General features: G+C 42.7%; 1 protein-coding gene across 1 annotated transcript in view; it reads right to left on the bottom strand.

Annotated features, from left to right (window-relative positions):
• Positions 1-20,366, bottom strand: part of NXN (nucleoredoxin) — a 195,292-nt gene that overhangs the window by 173,704 nt on the left and 1,222 nt on the right. The gene's annotated exons all lie outside the window — the stretch shown is intronic.

The following is a 20,366-nucleotide window of genomic DNA, read 5'->3' as shown; positions in this document are numbered from 1 at the left end:
AAATCCAGTTAGGGAACTTCTTAGTCGCTGCCACTGCTTCTCTCCACCCCATGCCAATACTGTATGTTGTGGTCAGGTGCCATCGAGTCGATTTCAACTCAAAGCGACCCTAGGTGATACAGTAGAGCTGCCCCACAGTTTTCTTGACTGTAATCTTTGTGGAAGCAGATTGCCAGGTTTTTCTCCTGTTAGCAGCCCAGCACTTAACCATTCGCGTCACCAGGGCTCCTTCCAATACTATATAAACCAAACCTAACCTGTTGCTGACTCATAGCAACCTTATAGGACAGAGTAGAACTGCCCTATAGGGTTTCCAAGGAGCAGCTGGTGGATTCGAACTGCCAACCTTTTGATTAGCAGAGAAACTTTTGGTTAGCAGCCCTAGCTCTTAATTACTGTGCCACCAGGTACAGTAGTGGAAAATTCCTACAAGAATTTTCTTTTCTTTAACCCTTTCATGACCCAATTATTTTTTCCTTTTAATTTTTTGTTGATGCTATGAGTTTTCAGTAGTGGAGGGCATGCCAAATCATTGAGTGTGTCTGAATTTTTGGTAGGTCATATGGTTTTTGTTTCATGCCTCATTCCACAAATCGTACCCTCGGAGTCCAGAAGTACATATGTGTGCTTCTTGTGAACACAAATTTTACCACCAGGGTCCAGAGGTACATATGTATACCAAACAAGAATTTTCAAAATTCATGTTTTCCCTACCAAAAATTCACTGATTCAGCACTACCTCATAGAATACCCTGTAAAAACAGTAATTTGTAGCATATGCCTGTTTTTTCCATTTCAAACTGGTATCACGTACTATCAGTGGGACAGCAGATTCCCAATGGACCCCAGGGGTACAAAAAGTAAGTGGTAGCTATTCATCCTGCCAGCCCTAAAAGCGATGCTTAACAAACAGAAGCCGTTAACCCAGAGTATCTTCTTTCTTATAGCTTCTGAGGAAGCTTACAGAAAATTTCTGTACTCTGGCCCAGGATAAGGCTCTTTGGTTTGAGTTTGGCCTCCTTGGGTACAAAAAACATCTGTTTCTTACTCTGTGGCATGTCTGGAATTCAGAGCTTCTTTCTCATTCCAAGCCCAAACCCCTGACAGAGGCCACTATCACCTTGAAAACAGGCTACCGCGGTCTGCTTCCCAGAGTCTTCGTGTACAAACTAGGACCTCCAAATCAGCATCACCTGAAACATACTTTCCTGATCATCTGCCAAGAGAACTTTGTTTTCCTTATAAAAGGTAAAAATGTTGACACTGAAAACAGGCAGCCTCCATCACTCATCGGCTTCCAAACACACAGCGTCTCTCCCTGTCCCATACTTACTCTCTTCAGCGGGATCAAATGAGCTTGCTGCTTCTCAACTTTCCCCTTCATTCCCACACGGTTATTTATACCTGGAACATCTTTCTTTCTTAATCCGTTGGACTTCTCTCCCCCTTATTTTAAAAGGGCACTTTCAAGTTATTCTTTCTAGAAAGCTTCCTTCGAGTAGGTGGCTACAAGCTGACTGTTTTCTTTTCCCCAATGTTCTGCTTGATACGACACGGTGATAAGCAAGGTTACTCAGCTCTTGAAAATGCTACTAAACTGCTAACTAGATGGGAAAGCAAAAATCTACACTAAAACAAAGCATTCAAAAATTAGATGCTAGCTTTCTCAGGCAAGAGTCATATTATTTTCTTTACATAGATTTTAGATGTACATTACAAAAGTGATTACATCCAGCAATTTGAAAATCAGAGACCCATCACCCTTACTTAGATGCCATCACCCTAACGTAACAATAGCAATTTGGAAAAAGAAAAAAAAAGAGATAAAATAACAGAAGCTTTCTTATAGGCCACCCAAAAAGAATAATAATAAGCAATTTGGGTATTTGCTTCCAATCTTTCTACTTACACATCTAATTCAGTGTTGCAATCACGGTATATATATATATATAGAAACTCTGGTGGCGTACTGGTTACATGCTACGGCTGCTAACCAAAGGGTCGGCAGTTCAAATCCACCAGGCACTCCTTGGAAACTCAATGGGGTAAGTAGTTCTACTCTGTCCTATAGGGTCGCTATGAGGCGGAATTGACTCAATGGCACAGGGTTTGGTTTTGGTTTGGATATATATATAAAATTTGGAATCATGCTTCTTTGGATGCAATACCTAACTGTGGCTCTACGTTCCCAGCAAAGACCATTAACTCCATTTGTAATAGCTGTTCAACGCGATTCTGAGCACTGTAACTTCCTTAACCACGCCATGACTGTTAGGCAGTCCCATGGTCCTTCTATTCTATGCAGTTATAAAGAAAACCTTCACGAAATTCACATCTTTATATTTTGATTCTAACCTACAGGGCGAGGTAAGCTTTGTATATTTGATCTGCATTTATAACTAATGGTTCAGAAAACACCTTCACTTTGACAACGACACTAAATCCTTTTCCACTCTTAAACCAAGGACCCTTTTAAGGTTCACTAGGGCTTTGCAAAGTTTGCCTTTCATAATTTCCATTATCTATTTAATAAATATTTGACTTTTCATGAGCAACTTGTCTATATGAGCCTGCAGCCAAATGATTTGTAAGTAGTTTTCTCAGCTGTCTCATATAAGAAAAAACAAAGGAACGTTGATGGAAAAAGAAAAGGAAAGGTCAGCAGTTTGAATCCACCAGGTGCTCCTTGGAAACTCTACGGGGCAGTTGTACTCTGTCCTGTAGGGTCGCTATGAGTCAGAATTGACTCGACGGCAATGGGTTTGGGTTGGGTTATGTGTGATATTGGCTACCAAGATCTTTAATGTAATATCTGTACATTTTTCTCAAAGCAACAGATGTATCCTTAAGAAGGTGAGTTTTTCTAAGTGGAAGGAATCACATTTTGAACACTTCTTAAGTGCTCACAATTGAAAACAATTTGACATACTGCCTAATAAACTGAAGATCCTTCTATAATGAAAATAATAGTCCCTTAATTTATCTACCTCATAACTTTGAATTTTGGGGGTGGTGGATGTTCTAAAAATGCGGAACGCTTTATTAAACAAAAACCTGTATTAAATACAATTTGCCTAATACGAGTCATCACAAAGGCATTGCATACATAGTACAAGTGCACTGGCCTGGGGAACTCTTTTCTCCCTTTATAAACCCAAAGCCTCCTGGAAGGGAAAACTGACAGCCACAGAGAATGAACCTCTTAATTTATCCAAACAGCAGGGCACAGCAATGGGAACTTCTCAGCCACTGTCTTCTCATTGCTTTATGTCAGTCCTACAGGAGGCCCTCTCTGAAGACAGGGAAACTGCTTTCCAAGGTCTCCTGCGTCAGTCCTACTCAGTGAGCACATCAGACCAAGCCATTTTTCTTCTAAGGAGAGTGGTGGTTTGGACATGTCGTTCCTTGTCTCTGCATTGGGTTCATTACCAAGGCAGACATCACACAAAGTTATCACCGGGCTATGCAGTGACAGGAAACCCTGGTGGCATAGTGGTAAAGTGCTAGGGCTGCTAACCAAGAGGTCAGCAGTTCGAATCCGCCAGGCACTCCTTGGAAACTCTATCGGGCAGTGCCACTCTGTCCTATAGGGTCACTATGAGTCGGAATCGACTCGATGGTAGTGGGTTTTTGGATGCAGTCTTTACCCACCTGAGACAGGAAAATCAGTACCTGTCAGGGCAGCCAAGGATATGAGCAAGACCCATTTAAAAGACGTGTTTAAATTAAAAAAAAAAAAGTATGTGTATATTGGGGCATGCACACAGGAGTGCTCACGCGCACACATGCACACTTATACATGTACAGAATATCTTTGGAATACAAGATATTCCACGGTAGTTGCTTCAAGAGGCAAGCTACTATCAGCAGTGGGAGTGAGATTTACTTTTCCCTTCATTTTATTTCCAATTTTGGGAGAATAAAAATTAAAATGCTCTATCCATTTGTATAAAAAATATTTATGTGATCATATACATTTACATATGCAGGACTGCATTTTTTTTTCTGGAAGAGCATACCCATTACCCGTTGCCACTGAGTCGATTCCAACTCATAGCGACCTTATGGGACAGAGCAGAACTGCCCCACAGAGTTTCCAAGGAGCGCCTGGTGGATTCGAACTGCCGACCTTCTGGTTAACAGCCATAGCACTTAATCACTATACTACCAGGGTTTCTGGAAGAGCATACAAGACACTATTAACAGTGGTTATCTTTGGAAAGAGAATTATTTTTTAAATTCAAAAAATGAAACGCTGGCTTTCTCTCGCAAACGGAAAAAAGGTAGTAACCGGGAAAACATGTATTAAATACACGCTTGCAAAAGAATGTAAATACCTCTTTAACGTAAAGAGCAGTAAAACCATAGTCCACACTGTATCTGCACACAGACAAACCAACCCCTCCCTCAGTGAACAGGCATGCCACGTTCTGTTCAAGGAATCTGTGTTTGCCCGGAAACAACTGGCTCTGTGGCAGTTATCAACGGAAACACAGACTCAGATGATCTCAGAAAGTCATTAACTGAGCCTTCGCAGGAAGGCAGTGCTGCAAAAAGGGCTTCAACACCAGAAGATTCTGCAACAGTCCCTGCAAATTAATGCTGTCCACAAATCCAAGTGGAAAGGAATATGTCAGTTGGTATTAAGCAGCGTTTCACTCTTAAGAACATTTGTAAAAGCTCAGAGCAACGCATCCAAAGGATGAAGCCACGGACCTTCAAATTTAGGGAAGTGATTCTCCCCCACCCCAGAAAGTGTTTTAAGGCATTTAGTTCCAACTCATCCTCATGCCTACCATTCAAACTGTCAGAATCCTTATGTGTCAAACAGCAAAATGGGTAACAGATTCATGCATAATCATAAATGAGCAAACACACTTCTTGCACAAGAAAACAAATCCATTTCCAATTAAGGGAAATTTTTCAAAATAAAAACTGGACTGATTTGTCCTAAAAAGTCAAATATGAAGAAAAATACATCTATCCACACAAGGTTAATGGATAGCTTTGTAGCCAGTTACTGTCTATTGGATTAAAATACCACACTTAATTAGCCAGCCAATTTTCATCCTGTGAGTGATGGGGGAAATGCTATTAAGAAAAAGACTCCCCCAGGCTCTATTACTGCCCTAATGAGACAGCAGGGAAGGCAGGTGTTGGGATGGGGGACCAAGGCCATCATTATGGCCACAAAAAAACAAGGCCCTCAAAAAGAGCACGATCTGGGCTTTCTGGGTAAATGGGGTGCCTTCCACTTCCTGCTGCTGGTCAGGGTGGATCTGGCCATAGCTATTCCTTGCAGAGTTCTCTTTAGAAAACAAATGTACTAACGTGCCACACACCCCCAGCATAATACTGATACAGCAACTCTTTTCCTTTAAGGTACGAATGATATCCAAGAGGGAAAAAATGTGCCCATAAGATCACCTAACCACTGCCAGTGATTTCCTCACTGGGAACCAAATGATTTTCAAAAGGGCAAAAAGGGGGAAATTCTGCAAATTACAGATTCATGAACTTGACTTCAACCCTTAGCCAGAGCCTACAGCTTATTATAGCTATTAAAGACACAGTGAGAAAAGAAGCAATCAGTTAGGAGCAAGCATGGGTTCACTTTCCTTGGAAGGGAAGCAATAAATATCTAAATTACCTGCTAAAATACATGTTAAGGTTCCCTACGATAAACATGTTAGCCAAATGGAGAAATGTGGGCTGTAGGATAATAGAATTAGGAGAACTTGAAATTGGCTGGATTTGAATTTCATTGAACAAGTGACTAATGGACCACTATTACCTAGGAGGAGTCCCTGGGTGGTACAAATGGTTAACACGTTCAGCTGCTAACCAAAAGGTTGGAGGTTGGAAGAAAGGCCTGGCAATCTAATTCTGGAAAACCAGTCATTGAAAACCCTAAGGACCACAGTCCTACTCTGACACACATGTGGGGTTGCCATGAGTTGGAATCAACTGGTTTATTAGCCTGGAGGAGGTCCCTAGCATTTTTATAAACTGCTTGGATAAAGATCTGGAAGGGATCATAATTCAAAGCTAGGAAAGAGCTATGATTATTGTGGATGACCGCCATCAGCATACAAAATAGTCTTCAACAGAGCTATAAAAACGGATCAAATCTAAATAAATTGATTCTTAAAAATAATAGATATAAGATTTTGGACTCTGTTCTCATTTGTTCAGGTATAAGATTGGTGAAAAAAACTTTGGGGTTTTGGTTGACCAAAACATCAGTGAGTCAACAGAGTGCAACGTGACTGTCAGAAAAGCTAATGCAATCCTAGGCTATGATAATATAAGTCTAGATAATATCTAGAATCCAAGAGGTGCTAAGTGAACCCTTTGTGGTTGGGGCGGACCACGCTGGAGTTATGTGTTCAGGTATGGGGCTACCCTTTAAAGGGGTCCCAGACAAATGCAGAGAGGGCTCAGAAATGAATGGCCAGAAAACATGAGCCCGTGTCACATGAGAAATGGTCAAAGGACCAAGGGAATGTTTCACCTAGTTCTTTAAAGGCCAGCCAGTCACATTGGAGGGGATGGCTGAAGTCAGAATGGACTTCCTCAGTACATGGCGAGCTGTGGTTACTAGAAATGCTCCAGCAGGGACTGTATGACCACCTGCCAGGTATGCCGTCACAGAGTTGGCCTTGATGACTCTAGCGGGCATCTAGTTTTGCTTGCCCAGCTTCCATGTCCCCTCCTCTGGTAACACATCCTGATTTTCATAGGTGAGTGCTCCCTTCTCAATGCTCAGGCCACCTGTTCATGATCCCACCCTCTGGTCACACAGGTCTGGATGTGACTCAGGTTTGGCCAATCACAGTATTACACATCCTGGCCATGGTGACCGGCTCTGGGAAGGGCATAGCATCCAAGCTGGCTTCTTCTGCTGGATTCTGGGAGAAAAGGAAGCAAACCCAGAGCTTCTGGTGGCCCTCCTGCCACTCTAGAGAAACAGCTTTCAAAGGTCAAGGCCCACAAAGAGATGAACAGAGTGCAGAGATGGGGAAGGGTGACTGTCCTGAGATCTAAACCAGGGCCTAAAACCTACCCCCGAACTTCTCAGCTACAGGAGGCTAGGGCCCTTTCTAGTCCAGGACACAATACAGACCTAAAGAAAGGGGGAAATAGGGGTAAGAAGGGGTTGGAAATGCGGCAAGGAGTTAGGCACAGAGAAATTTTAAATTGAAGGAAACAACAAATAAATTGTAAAGAAAAGAAGAAAATTTCTTTTCTTAAAGAAGGCTGTAAATTAAAAAAGACTTAAAAGGCATAGCCACCAAATGTAACACACAATCTTATTATTTAGGATTTAACAGTTAAAAAAAATTATGAGACAATCAGAGAAATCTGAACACTGACAGGATATTTGCCAATGGTAACGTATGATATGATATTGCACTTATGTTTTTAAGAGTCCTCCTCTTTTACAGCTACTTAGTGAAATGTTTATGAAAGAAATGATATGGTGTCTGGGATTGGCTTCCAAAAAGTCCAGTGGCGGGAGGGGAGGTACTGATGAACAAAAGTGTTGGTGAGTTGATGACTATTGTAGCTGGGTGTTGGGTACACGGGGATTCACTATATAATTTTCCCCAACTGTGTGATGTTCGAAGTTTAAACAGAAAGGGAAATACGCACAGACCAGTGTCTCTCCCCTACCCTCTCCTGGCCTGGCTCAAAAGAGAAAATAGAATCCACTCCATAAAACTGAGCACTGGATTAGTCAAAGAGATGGCCTAGAATTATACCCATATGTAAATCAATTATCATGTTCCTAGTAAGAAGCTGAAGAGAAACTCGAGTAGGTGATAAGCCACTAGTCGCAGGGAATTAGGTGCTGGGGGTGAGGGGTGGGGAGGAGGAGCACAGAGAAGTAAAAAGGCCATGAATTCCTCTCCAATATGAATAACCATAAAATGTGATGTCAACTACCCAAATCCCTGGAGTAAATATTTAAATAGCACTTAACTACGTGCCAGGCATTGTTCTAGGTACTCTTCAAATGTTAACTCATTTAATTCTTAACAACAACCCTATCGGGTAGGTACTAACTAACTAGCTGACCAGCTGCCGTTGAGGCGATTCTGCCTCATGGCAACCCATGTGTATCAGAGCAGAACTATGCTCCATGGGTTTTCAGTAGCTGATTCTTCGGAAGCAGACTGCCAGGCCTTGCTTCTGACACACCTCTGGGGAGAGTCAAACATCCAACCTTTCGATAAGCAGCTGAACTTGTTAACTGTTTGCATCACCCAAGGACTGCACACGTAAGTACTATTATCCCCATTTTACTGACCAGGAAATCAGAGACACAGAAGTAACTTGCCCCATGATCACAGCAATAGAAAGCAACAAAACCAGGATTTGCCTATCCACTATGCAATGTATTTTCTTTATTTATTTTAATAATTTTTATTGTGCTTTAAGTCAAAGTTTACAAATCAAGTCAGTCTCTCACACAAAAACCCATATACACCTTGCTACACACTCCCAATTACTCTCCCCCTAACAAGACAGCCCGCTCTCTCCCTCCACTCTCCCTTTTCGTGTCCTTTTCACCAGCTTCTAACCCCCTCCACCCTCTCATCTCCCCTCCACGCAGGAGATGCCAACATAGTCTCAAGTGTCCACCTGATCCAAGAAGTTCACTCCCCACCAGCATGCCTCTCCAACCCATCGTCCAGTCCAAGCCATGTCTGAAGAGTTGGCTTTGGGAATGGCTCCTGTCCTGGGGCAACAGAAGGTTTGGGGGCCATGACCACTGGGGTCCTTCCAGTCTCAGTCAGATCATTATGTCTGGTCTTATGAGATTTGGGGGTCTGCATCCCACTGCTCTCCTGCTCCCTCAGGGGTTCTCTGTTGTGTTCCCTGTCAGGGCAGTCATGGGTTGTAGCTGGGCACCATCTAGTTCTTCTGGTCTCAGGATGATGTAGTCTTTGGTTCATGTGGCCCTTTCTGTCTGTTGGGCTCATAATCACCTTGTGTCCTTGGTGTTCTTCATTCTCCTTTGATCCAGGTGGGTTGAGACCAATTGATGCATCTTAGATGGCTGCTTGCTAGCGTTTAAGACCCCAGACACCACTCTTCAAAGTGGGATGCAGAATGTTTTGTTAATAGATTTTATTATGCCCATTGACTTAGATGTCCCCTGAAACCATGGTCCCCAGACCCCTTACGCAATGTATTTTAAATAGTCACTAATAAAAATGGAGTTTTTTTTTAAGGTCCATGGGTATAAACGATTTTTTTAAGTTGCAGCCAAGTGCATCCCCAAAGCTGAAAACACTGCACTCACACCCACATTCGTAGCCATCGGGGCTTGGAGGGTGACACTGCGACTTTTTCAGGACTTCCACTCAAGTTCCTTCTGGTTCGAACCCCTGCTGAGCATTTGTATTTCCAACAAGTTCCCAGGCGCAGCTAACGCTGCTGGTTAGGGACCAATTCTGAGAAACACCAGTAGAGCCAAAAAAACCAAACCCAGTGCCATCAAGTCGATTCCGACTCATAGCGACCCTATAGGTCAGAGTAGAAACTAGTAGAGCAGTGGGTCTCAAATTTTATTATTCATAAGAATCACCTGGCGATCTTGTTAAACTGTAGATTCTGATTCAGTATATCTGGGGGTAGAAAGGCAAATTCTCAGAAGGGGTTCCAACCGAAACGAAGCCCCGGATTTTCCTCTGCTGCACGCTGCTCCGTCCAATCTTTATATTTCCCATCAAACTCTGAAAAATGAGTAACAGATGAGTTGGCTGTGCTGTGAGCCACCATGATCAAAAGAAAACTGTCCCGACCTGATCACACTTAAAGGGACAACAACAGGCCCTGATTTAAAATCTTCTGATTTTAAACAGACTAAACCCATGCAGATTTTTATCCCGGGGATAATGACCAAAAGAGACAAATAAAAAACGAGAACCGATTCATCTGGATAAAATTCTCCTAGGAAAACGAAGGGGAAACCCTATCCCTGGAAGAGTAAAACTCACCCCACCCTGTTTCATGACTTTTCAGCAATGATCCAAGATAAAAGTATCATTAACTGCAGAAATATTACTCGAACTGACCTGTAATCGATGTTTACATCAAAACGTATCCTCCAAAAGTTGTGACCGAAAGGAATGCTGAACTTTTCAGCCTCAGGTTGTTTTGCAGAAAGGATTTTCTGACGCGTAGTTTCATACAAAAATACATTGTATATCTGGTCCAAGAGTTATGGCCAGAAAGCAGCAGAAAATTTATGTTTGCTTTTAATCACAGATGCCACAGAACGAAAGTTTCCATTACAGGGTTCACTCCAGAATAACAGCGCTCAAGCAACTTTCAATTACTATACTTCTTCCTTGTCATAAAGCAGAAAGCACATGTTTGAGATTTCACTGGAAGTTGGAACAGCGGTTTCTGAAAACCTCATAAAAGGGAGGACTGATTTAGTCCTGGGATCTCGGCAGGATACCTGAAATTCAATTTTGTCTCTGAACAAAAGCACTAAAGCAGCCCGCAGGCTTCCCATACGATGAAGGGGAGTTGGGGGCACTTTACTGGCTGAACTAAAAAAAGCCCAAATCATTAAAAGGCCCTTAGAAATCCCCACTGCGGAAAGGCAGCCACAGCAAAGACCTTTTGGCTCTCCTGTCTTCCAAGCAACATCAAATGTTTTAAACAGTTCAGCTACCTCTATCTTATTTCAGAGTATTCTCTGCATACCTAGTGTGAATCCATACCAAAATCCATTGGTCGGAAAGAGAACTTTCCACTCTCCTCTTCTGTGGAGAATGTTTGATGTGACCATTTTTAAAGATCTAATTTCATGAACAGAAAGAACCGAGTTGCAAATAAGAGAGTTCAGCTCAGCTCTTTCATCCTACACAGTGACCTTGATCTAATAATCGGTCTTCTTTGCTTCAATTCTCCAACTCTAACATATTTTGAAAAGTCAAAGAGCTTAATATCTATTGATTACTAGTTGTTGCATGAAGTAATATGCATGCATTTTGAGCTCTTTGGAAGAAAGACGCTAGAGAAACACACAATATTTATAAAATATTAACACATGGAATGATAGGTCTGAAGACAGACTATTTTAATGGACTGAGATTTTTTGATGTTTCAAAAATGGAGAGCTAAGCCTTTTCCTATTTTGGGGCACAGAATTCCAGGGCAATGAATTTGCAGAAGTGCCTGGGACTCTCCCAGCTGGGCCATCAATTTGCTCATTTAAGTGCTCTTTAAAGTACTCATTAAGAAACAAACCAATCAAAAACACCCACCTACTGTATAGAGGATATACAATTACACAGCTCAACCAAGGCCCACCTCTAATCATATTAAACGTTAAAATCAAGCTAACTAATAGGGGAACATATATACATTAGAATTCACATGATGTGGAAATGACCATGTTTTCAAGGTATCAATCTACCAGTCATAAGCCTGTTTTCCATGATCAGATTATCTAATCCTAGGCACCTTAACATAAAAACCAGAAACCAAACCCACTGCCGTGGAGTCAATTCCAACTCATGGCAATCCTATAGGACAGAGTAGAACTGCCCCATGGAGTTTCCAAGAAGTGCCTGGTGGATTCAAACTGCCGACCTTTTGGTTAGCAGCCAAGGTTAGCAGCCGCCTTACCACTTAACCACTACGCCACCAGGGTTTCCACCTTAACATAATCATCTTCCAGTTAACCCCTTGGTTGGCTCCTGTCCTCAAGGAGTTTACAGTCTAGTGGAAAAGGCAAAAAACATTACAAAAGGCCAAGCGCTAGGACAGAGGTAAGTCAGGATCTGTGCAAGCTCGGCGGAGGAAGTCCCATCTTGGGGAGGAGGGGATGGAGGGAGATGAGAGAGGGACAGCAGGGACACCAGAGCTAAACTTGGAAGTTTCAAACCCAGCCAGATGGAAGAAAAAGAGAAAAAAAAGACATTCCAGAAATGCAAATCCAATAGAGTTCAGCAACAGAGGTGAGATGAAGCTAGAGGAGAGTTGGGGACCATGCTCTAGAGTTGGGACTTGACTTCAAAGGCTCTAAAAAACTACTGAAGAATTTTTAAGCAGGAGAATGCCATGATCCGCAGCGTGTTTTTGGACTTGTCATTCCTTTCTGGAAATGGTCTAGAGGAGTGCTCTTCAAGGCGGGTCTGCAGGCCACTGTCTGCCCATGAGTTGTTTGTTACCGGTCCACCACAAGGTAAGGACAGAAATCGGGAGTTCAGCATTTAGAAAACTTTACGGCAGCAGAAACGTTATAGCAACGTCTAAGCTTGCACTCAATGAAATCGCCTTGTTGCGTAGAATACAAACCAGTCCACATGTTGTCAACTCACATGGTGAGTTGCATGTGGCTTAAGATGCATACTAGTCATGTATAGTGGAGCCACATACCAGTGTGTGACTGGTTGGAAATTAAAAAACAAAAACAAAGGAAAAAAAAAAACCCGATCCTTGACCACAAATAGTTTGAGAGGCTCTGCCCTAGAGAACCATTTCAGGGGCTCAGGATGAAAGGCAGGGAGCCTCAGGAGAAGGCTGTTGGTAGGTAGTGGCCCAGACAAAACCTGAGCTCAAGCAGTGATGATGGAGAGAAAGGGACAGAGTTGTGCGCTATCATAGAGGTCAATTAACAAGACTCAAATTGGTGCCCATTTGGATGTGAGGGGCGGGGGGGAGGAGAATCAAGGATGAATCCTGGGACTTGAGAACTCCTAATTACTTTTAAAATAATTAAGAAAAAAAATATATATATATTTTTTACTTTTTTCTTAATTACTTTTAAAATAATGGCAAGATATGAAACAACAGTATGAAAGAGCTTTGTGAAAGTTAGGTTTAGCAAAAAGGTTATAAATTCATAGCCATATCTTTGAGTGTCTTTAAATAAACACAATGGTAAATTAATGAAATACGAAAAACTAAGCACTCTGGAGGTTAACACTGGGCACCACTGGGAATTTAGAACGTGAGGAAAGAAAACGCATCTTACACCAAACCTACACTCGGCTGCTCCACCATCCACCCCACTGTTTTTAAGCTATAGGAGTGTCCATTCTGGAGTCCCTGGGTGATGTAAATGGTTAATGCAATCACCTGTTAACTGAAAGCTTGGCAGTTGCAGCCTACCCAGAGGTGCCTAGGAAGAATGGCCTGGTGATCTTCTGAAAAAATCAGCCACTGAAAATCTCATGGAACACGTTCCTACTCTGACACACATGGGGCCACCATGAGTCAGAATCAACCAGACAGCAAATGCATTAGTGTCCACTTGCCCCATGAAGCAAAATCATGCAGTAAGGAGCCCAATCTAGTTCAGAACGGGGGCAGCTGAAGACCCAAGCACTATCAGAAAAAAAAAAAAAAAAAAGACTCCCAAGGGAGTCATTTTCCCCTTCCTGCATACAACCCAAAACCTTTTTTCTCAAATTTGTGCAGATACTAAAACAAGGCCTCCCAGAAAAAGGAAGAGTGATATAAAGAGGGTAGAAAGAAAGGGTAGAATTCAATCAATGACCCTAACCTCACCAAAAAAAAAAAAAAAACAGAGCGCTGGCAGTACAGAGGTTAACCAGTCAGCTGTTAACCACAAGGCTGGCGGATTTCAGCGTCCCGGGGACAAAGAAGTGACAGTCTACCTCCATAAAGATTTACAGCCTTGGAAACCCTACGCGGCAGTTCTACTTTGTCCTACGGGGACATTATGAGTCAGAATCCACTCCACAGCAATAGGTTGTTAACCTCAAAAAAGGAGCCCTGGTGGCTGCAGTGAAGGTTGGTGGTTCGAAGTCACCAGCTGCCCCGTGGGAGAGAGATGTGGCAGTATGCTTCTGTAAAGATTACAGCCTTGGAAACCCTATGGGGCTGTTCTCTGTTCTACAGGGTCAGAACGGACGGCAACAGCGGTTTTTTAAACCTCAAAACTCACTGCTTCCCTGTGTTCTCTGGATCACACTGCAACCTATATCAGAAGACAAATCAGTTAGCAAAAGCTGTAGCCAGGTAGTCAGAATCAGGCCCGAGCTGCTAACTGAAGCGGAGTATTAAACCCACAATGGCTTCCTATCTAGGCAAACCTATCCTGCAGCATTCCAGAGCTCAGAAGGGAGGCGGCTCTGTTTTCAGAGGTGGGGTTTCTAGTACTCTGTTCATTTCCCTCTTCTAAACAATTCAGCAACCTCCACACTGTCCAGATTCAATTAGCCAGGGTTAGGGAAAGACACACTCAACAGCTTTGGCAAATCACAAAATGAACGCCGCATATATAATTAATCTCTCCCCAGAAGGGTGTCTGATCTTCTTAAAGTTGTTACCCTTCATTGCACCTAGACCTCACTGACCATCACTCTTCAGTTTTGTCGGTTACATCCCAGAATTATTATTTTACGTTCATTTGCTTTTGTCGCTTCACTCTTCTTTGTCCTCAAATTCTAATCTCTTCTAGGGCAACCCTTTCAACTCCTTCACCACATTCTCCAGTGTGCGTATAAAAATATTGTTTGAAAAGGTTAAAAAAAAAAATACACCTCATAACCATTTTACCATGTGATGCACGCTAAAGGCTCAAAATGTGAAATGGGTTACTAAATGGTGTGATAATTCATTAACAAATAATAACAGCTCATCAGCATTTAGTGAGCACTGCCAGGCACTGCTCTAAACTCTACTAGTTGCCGTTGAGTCGATTCCAACTCATGGTGACTCCATGAGTGTCAACGTAGAATTTTGCTCCATAGGGTTCTTTCTCAACGGCTGATTTTTCAGACGTAGATCACCAGGCCTTTCTTCTGAGGTACCTTTGGGTGGACTGAACTTCCAACCTTTAGGTTGGCAACTGACCAGTTAGAACAACCAGGGGCATTTTGAACTCTACTGCTGTTGGCTGGCTGACGTCGAGTCAGCCCCTGACTCTCTAAACTCTATACGTGTGTATTATCTCATGTAATCTTTACAACAGTCCTATAAGGGAGGTGCTACTATCATCTCTAAAGAGCCCTGGTGGCACAATGGTTAAGCTACTAGCCTAAAGTCACTGGTTCAAATCTACCAGCCACTCCAAGGGAGCTAAGACCTTAATCCACTCCCATAAAGATTATAGCCTAAGCGTCTGGGGTCTTAAATGCTAACAAGCGGCCATCTAATAAGATGCATCAATTGGTCTCAAGGCATCTGGATCAAAGGAGAATGAAGAATACCAAGGTCACACAATAGCTATGAACCCGAGACAGAAAGGGCCACATGAACTAGAGACTTACATCATCCTGAGACCAGAAGAAATAGATGGTGCCCAGCCACAACTGAAGACTGCCCTGACAGGGAACACAACAAAGAACCCCTGAGGGAGCAGGAGAACAGTGGGATGCAGACCCCAAATTCTCATAAAAAGACCAGACTTAACGGTCTGACTGAGACTAGAAGAATCCCGGCGGTCATGGTCCCCAAACCTTCTGTGGCCCAGGACAAGAACCATTCCCGAAGACAACTCATCAGACATGGAAGGGACTGGACAATGGGCTGGAGAGAGATGCTGATGAAGAGTGAGCTACTTGTATCAGGTGGACACTTAAGACCGTACTGGCATCTCCTGTCTGGAGGGGACATGGGAGGGTAGAGAGGGTTAGAAACTGGCGAAAGGGTCACGAAAGGAGAGACTGGAAGGGAGTTGGCTGACTCTTTAGGGGGAGAGTAAATGGGAGTATGTAGTAAAGTGTACATAAGCTTACATGTGACAGACTGACTTGATTTGTAAACTTTCACTTAAAGCACAAGAAAAATTATTTAAAAAAAAAAAAAGATTATAGCCTAAGAAACCCTATGGGGTAGTTTTACTTTGTCATAAAGGGTCGCGAGGAGTCGGAATCAACTCAGTGACATGCAACAACAACATTACCATCTCCATTTTCCAGATGAGGAGCCTGTACTACAGAGATACAAAGCAACTCCCTCAAGGTCACACAGCTAGTAAGTGACGGAGCTAGGATACAAACTCAGGCAGGTGGACAAAAGAGACCATGTCTTTAGCTGCACATTAGACTGTCCCATTATGTGGATAAGAAACATGAGATTAAAAAATACATTACAGCCCTGACAGGGAACAAAACAGAGAACCCCTGAGGGAGCAGGAGAGCAGTGGGATGCAGACTCCAAATTCTCATAAAAAGACCAGACTTAATGGTCTGACTGAGACTAGAAGGACCCTGGTGGTCATGGATCCCAGACTTTCTGTTAGCCCAAGACAGGAACCATTCCCAAAGCCAACTCTTCAGACAGGGATTGGACTGGACAATGGGATTGAAAAAGATGCTGGTGAAGAATGAGCTTCTTGAATCAAGTAGACACTTGAGGTTATGTTGGGATCTCCTATCTGGAGGGGAGATGACAGGGCAGAGGGGTCAGGAACTGGCAGAATGGACATGAAAAGGGAGAGTGGAAGGAAGGAGCAGGCTGTCTCATTAGGGAGAGAGCAATTAGGAGTATATAAAAAATCAAGGTGTATATGAATTTTTGTATGAGAGACTGACTTGATTTGTAAACTTTCACTTAAAGCACAATAAAAATTAAAAAAGAAAAAAAATACATTACAAATAATAAGAAGGAAAAAAGCCTCTGAAGGAAAATCACTCTTACTACTTGAATCGGACTGTTGTTTCTTATTAGACTGATGCAAGTCCCAGAAACACAGTCATCAGTGTGAACCTGTCCTGACTGGTCCAGACTCCTTGGGTGGTTGTTGCTGTTAGGTGCCGACTCATAGCAACCCTACGTATAGGAGAACGAAACACTGCCCAGGGTCCTGTGCCATCTTTACAATCGTCATTATGCTTGAGCCCACTGTTGCAGCCACTGTGTAAATCCATCTCGTTGAGGGTCTTCCTCTTTTTCACTGACCCTCTACTTTACCAAGCATGATGCCCTTCTCCAGGAACTGATCCCTCCTGATAACATGTCCAAAGCATGTGAGACATAGTCTCACCATCCTTGCTTCTAAGGAGCATTCTGGCTGTATTTCTTGCAAGACTCCTTAGGAGGAAGACAGAAAAGCCCAATTTTCAAAGCCATGCCTTTTCGCCATCTTTTACCACCTTGGAAGTGAATAAGAAGAAAAGACAGTGATCTACCAGTGTCCTAGAAACTGTTCTCTCAGTGGGTACGGTATGTGGATTTGAGGAAGGAAGAGCTGAAAGAGATGGAGGCATAAGACCGCTCAATGCTGTTTGGACTGATACCAAATCTTGCCCCATGCAAAAAGCTGAGGCGATTCAGACAAATTCTAGGCCAAAACTCTGATTTGGTCTGAGCCCTCCTGACCCACCGAGAGCAGCCACAGCAAACATCCTGCCACAGGACAGCAGGAGGATGGGTCCGCTGCCCCTGGCTGGAGCAGGTAGACCAGGGAGGCTGGACCAGAGCCCCCTGACTCTGCACCTTGCCCATCCAGACTTTCTCTTTCCCTTTCTGTAGGGCTGGGGTGAGGAGGGAGTTCTGAGACTAAGCCAGAGCCCAACAAACCTGTCCAGACAGAAGCCAGTGGTCCTGCACCCCTTGGTATCAGCACACCCACAATGATCCAATGTTTTCCTGTAGTTTTAAAACCCAAACCAACACTCACTTCTACCACGCTGACGTGGACCTGCCATTCTCCAGTTATGACAACTGAGGAACTCATCCTAATTTAAAGGGAAAGACCAAGACACAAAAGTCCAGATCTTTCCAACCTTCCAACAAGGCATCCCATTCTCTTTTTCAGAAATCTGAAAAATGTCTACCAAAAATAAATAAATAACCAAAAGTGCTTATTAAAACAAGTCCAACTGCCTTAACATCAGGTTGACAGGTTTCCTAACAAAACTGCTCTTATAAACGCACTCCAAGTTCTATTATCATCTAATTATAATTTCTATATAATAAGCATGGGTTTTGGAAGCCCAAACACTGAAGCGTCAATGACTTTTGTACCTACCCCTAAAACAAGCAGAAGCAGGACAACCTTCAGAAATAATTAAACGACAACAACACAAAAGATGCTGGAATCCCTTTATTTGGGTGTTTTCTCACAGCTCCAAACAAGGTGAGAAAAGCCAGGTAAAACACAGGCTTAACATCCATGGTCATCTCCAGACTTTCTTACTATATAAAGGGGAAATTCATGAAAGCAGAAAAAAAGAAACACCACATAGCATTTTCTTTCTCCACCATCATTTTTCAATTTTCTTTAGAGAAATGCCATCCAATAACTAATTAGAACCATAATCCTTAGTTATCCCAATGGGCAGAAGTCTACGAATGATTTTAAAGAACAAATGTTACTAGGAACTTCAAAAAAAATCAGTAATCCGGAACTTTGGTTTCCCTTCAGTGTAAAACAAAATTCCCTTCTTTAGAGCTATTTTTATAGTTGGTGAAACAACCCAGAGTCTGTTCACCAGGGGTTAAGAGCCCACCCATCCAAGCACCTTGTACTGGGTGTGCCACTGTTCTTGTGGATTTGGAGTCCCTGGGTGACATCAAGAGTGAATGGTCTCTGCTGCTAACTGAAGGGTTGGAGGCTCTGTTCGTCTTGAGGTGCCGCAGAAGAAAAGGCTGGCGATTTACTGCTGAAAATTCAGCTAATAAAATTCCTATGGAGCACAGTTCTACTCTGACACACATGGGGTCGCCATGAGTCAGAATCGACCAGGTGACAACTGGGTGGAATTAGCACCACAGCTCATAAGACTGTGCCGGAACTCCCAGACATCTAAGCACCCCAATATCAAACAGGAAAGGCAATAACTCAAAGTTACAGAGAAGGAATTTGTTCCAGAGCTGTTCAATTTTAAGGGGGGAAACCACTCCTTTCCAAGTGAGTAACTTTTGTAATTCCCAAGAATATGTTCTCCACAGGAAACACCTCTAGTCTTTTGACCTAGTGTCTCATCACCAATAAGGTTTCTGGGATGAGATCCTGAGTTGCCTACTCATGAACATGAAGGGGCAAAAACTACCTCCTCGGAAACCTGGCTGGTTTAGAGAACAATGTGAACTATAGGGTATGAGTCTGAAAAACTCCCAACAACAACAAAAAAAAATTTAAATGAAAAGCCGCTATCGTTTGGATACATCCAGCACTCTGAACTGTATTTTCATGAGGAGAGTTTGTCCTGTGTCACTGAGACCCTCATCGTGGTGGAATGAGGTCTGGGCTGGGGCCACAGGACACTTTTCAGTGTGCAGAAGGACTGGCCAGACCACAGAGAGCCAGGCACGGCCCAAGTCTATCAAACACGCTCCTTTTTTAAGAAAAGAGTTTTAAACATTTGCAAAACATCTCAATTTGCTCCATGTTTTTACTATGCAGCAAATCTATCTCCCCTACTGTGAAAACATAAACAATAGCCTTGGGTCTGTAACATTTTACCATCATCATATGTTTTCAAGATCTAGAAATCACTTGTATTGTCCAACCAGGACATTATTTTAAACAGACTTTGGTCTACAATAGAAACTCGCCATAACAATGAAAACGTTTTTTAGTAAATCATTTTCTGAACATTATTTTTCCTGAAAAGGATCGCAAAAGCCACCACCCAGGGAAAAAAAGAATTCCCATATTTTAAGCAAAAAGTCCTGGTCATGCATATTCGTGTCCTACCAATCACACAAATCAAATCTGAGCAAAAAATAAACTTTAAACATGGGTAAAAGGCCAAGTTTTGCCTCGAAGCGGTTAGTGAGCCCATGTTTCTTGAATGTTAAGTTTACAAACTATTTGCTGAACTGTATTTCATACTTTAAATCCCAAATCTGTACCTTATCCTGCTTAGGAATGGATGATTTACTCAAGACATTTGGGGTCACAGTATAAGCCTTTTGCTCTCACTAAATCTAAATCACGGTTTTCAACAAGATACTGCACACATAAAAGAAACACATGGCATATGTTACCATCTTCCCTCCCTGGAGGAACCCAAACCCCTCAGAACAGCCCTTCTCCAGTCCACTCTGTAAACTAAGATTCTCCTGAGGGAAGAGACTGAACTCACTGCTGCGACAGGCACGCTAATTAGGCAAGAGTGCTTCAAAACTTTTTGTCTCCTCTCACTAAGAAATTTCCTGGATTTGTTTTACTAAAATAGACATCTTTACCGGACAGATATACTCAGATACCCAAATTAATTTTATTTCTCGGAGAAATGAAAAGTTGACAGCAAGGTATAAATTTCCCCAAATCCTAGTTCTTCCAGTCCATCCGCATCTATGGGATCAGTTCTGCATTTGGCTCTAAGTGTGCCAAGGCAACAGTGGCCCACCCGCAATTAGAGTTCTGCAAGGCGGGGCTGTTCCTGTGTCTGGGAGGCATCTGGGGAGGATAG

This window comes from Loxodonta africana, chromosome 18 (genome assembly GCF_030014295.1).
Source record: "Loxodonta africana isolate mLoxAfr1 chromosome 18, mLoxAfr1.hap2, whole genome shotgun sequence".
NCBI classification, from domain to species: Eukaryota; Metazoa; Chordata; class Mammalia; order Proboscidea; family Elephantidae; genus Loxodonta; species Loxodonta africana.
The sequence above is the reverse complement of the archived record's forward strand: the minus strand, read 5'-3'. Positions and strand labels throughout refer to the sequence as shown.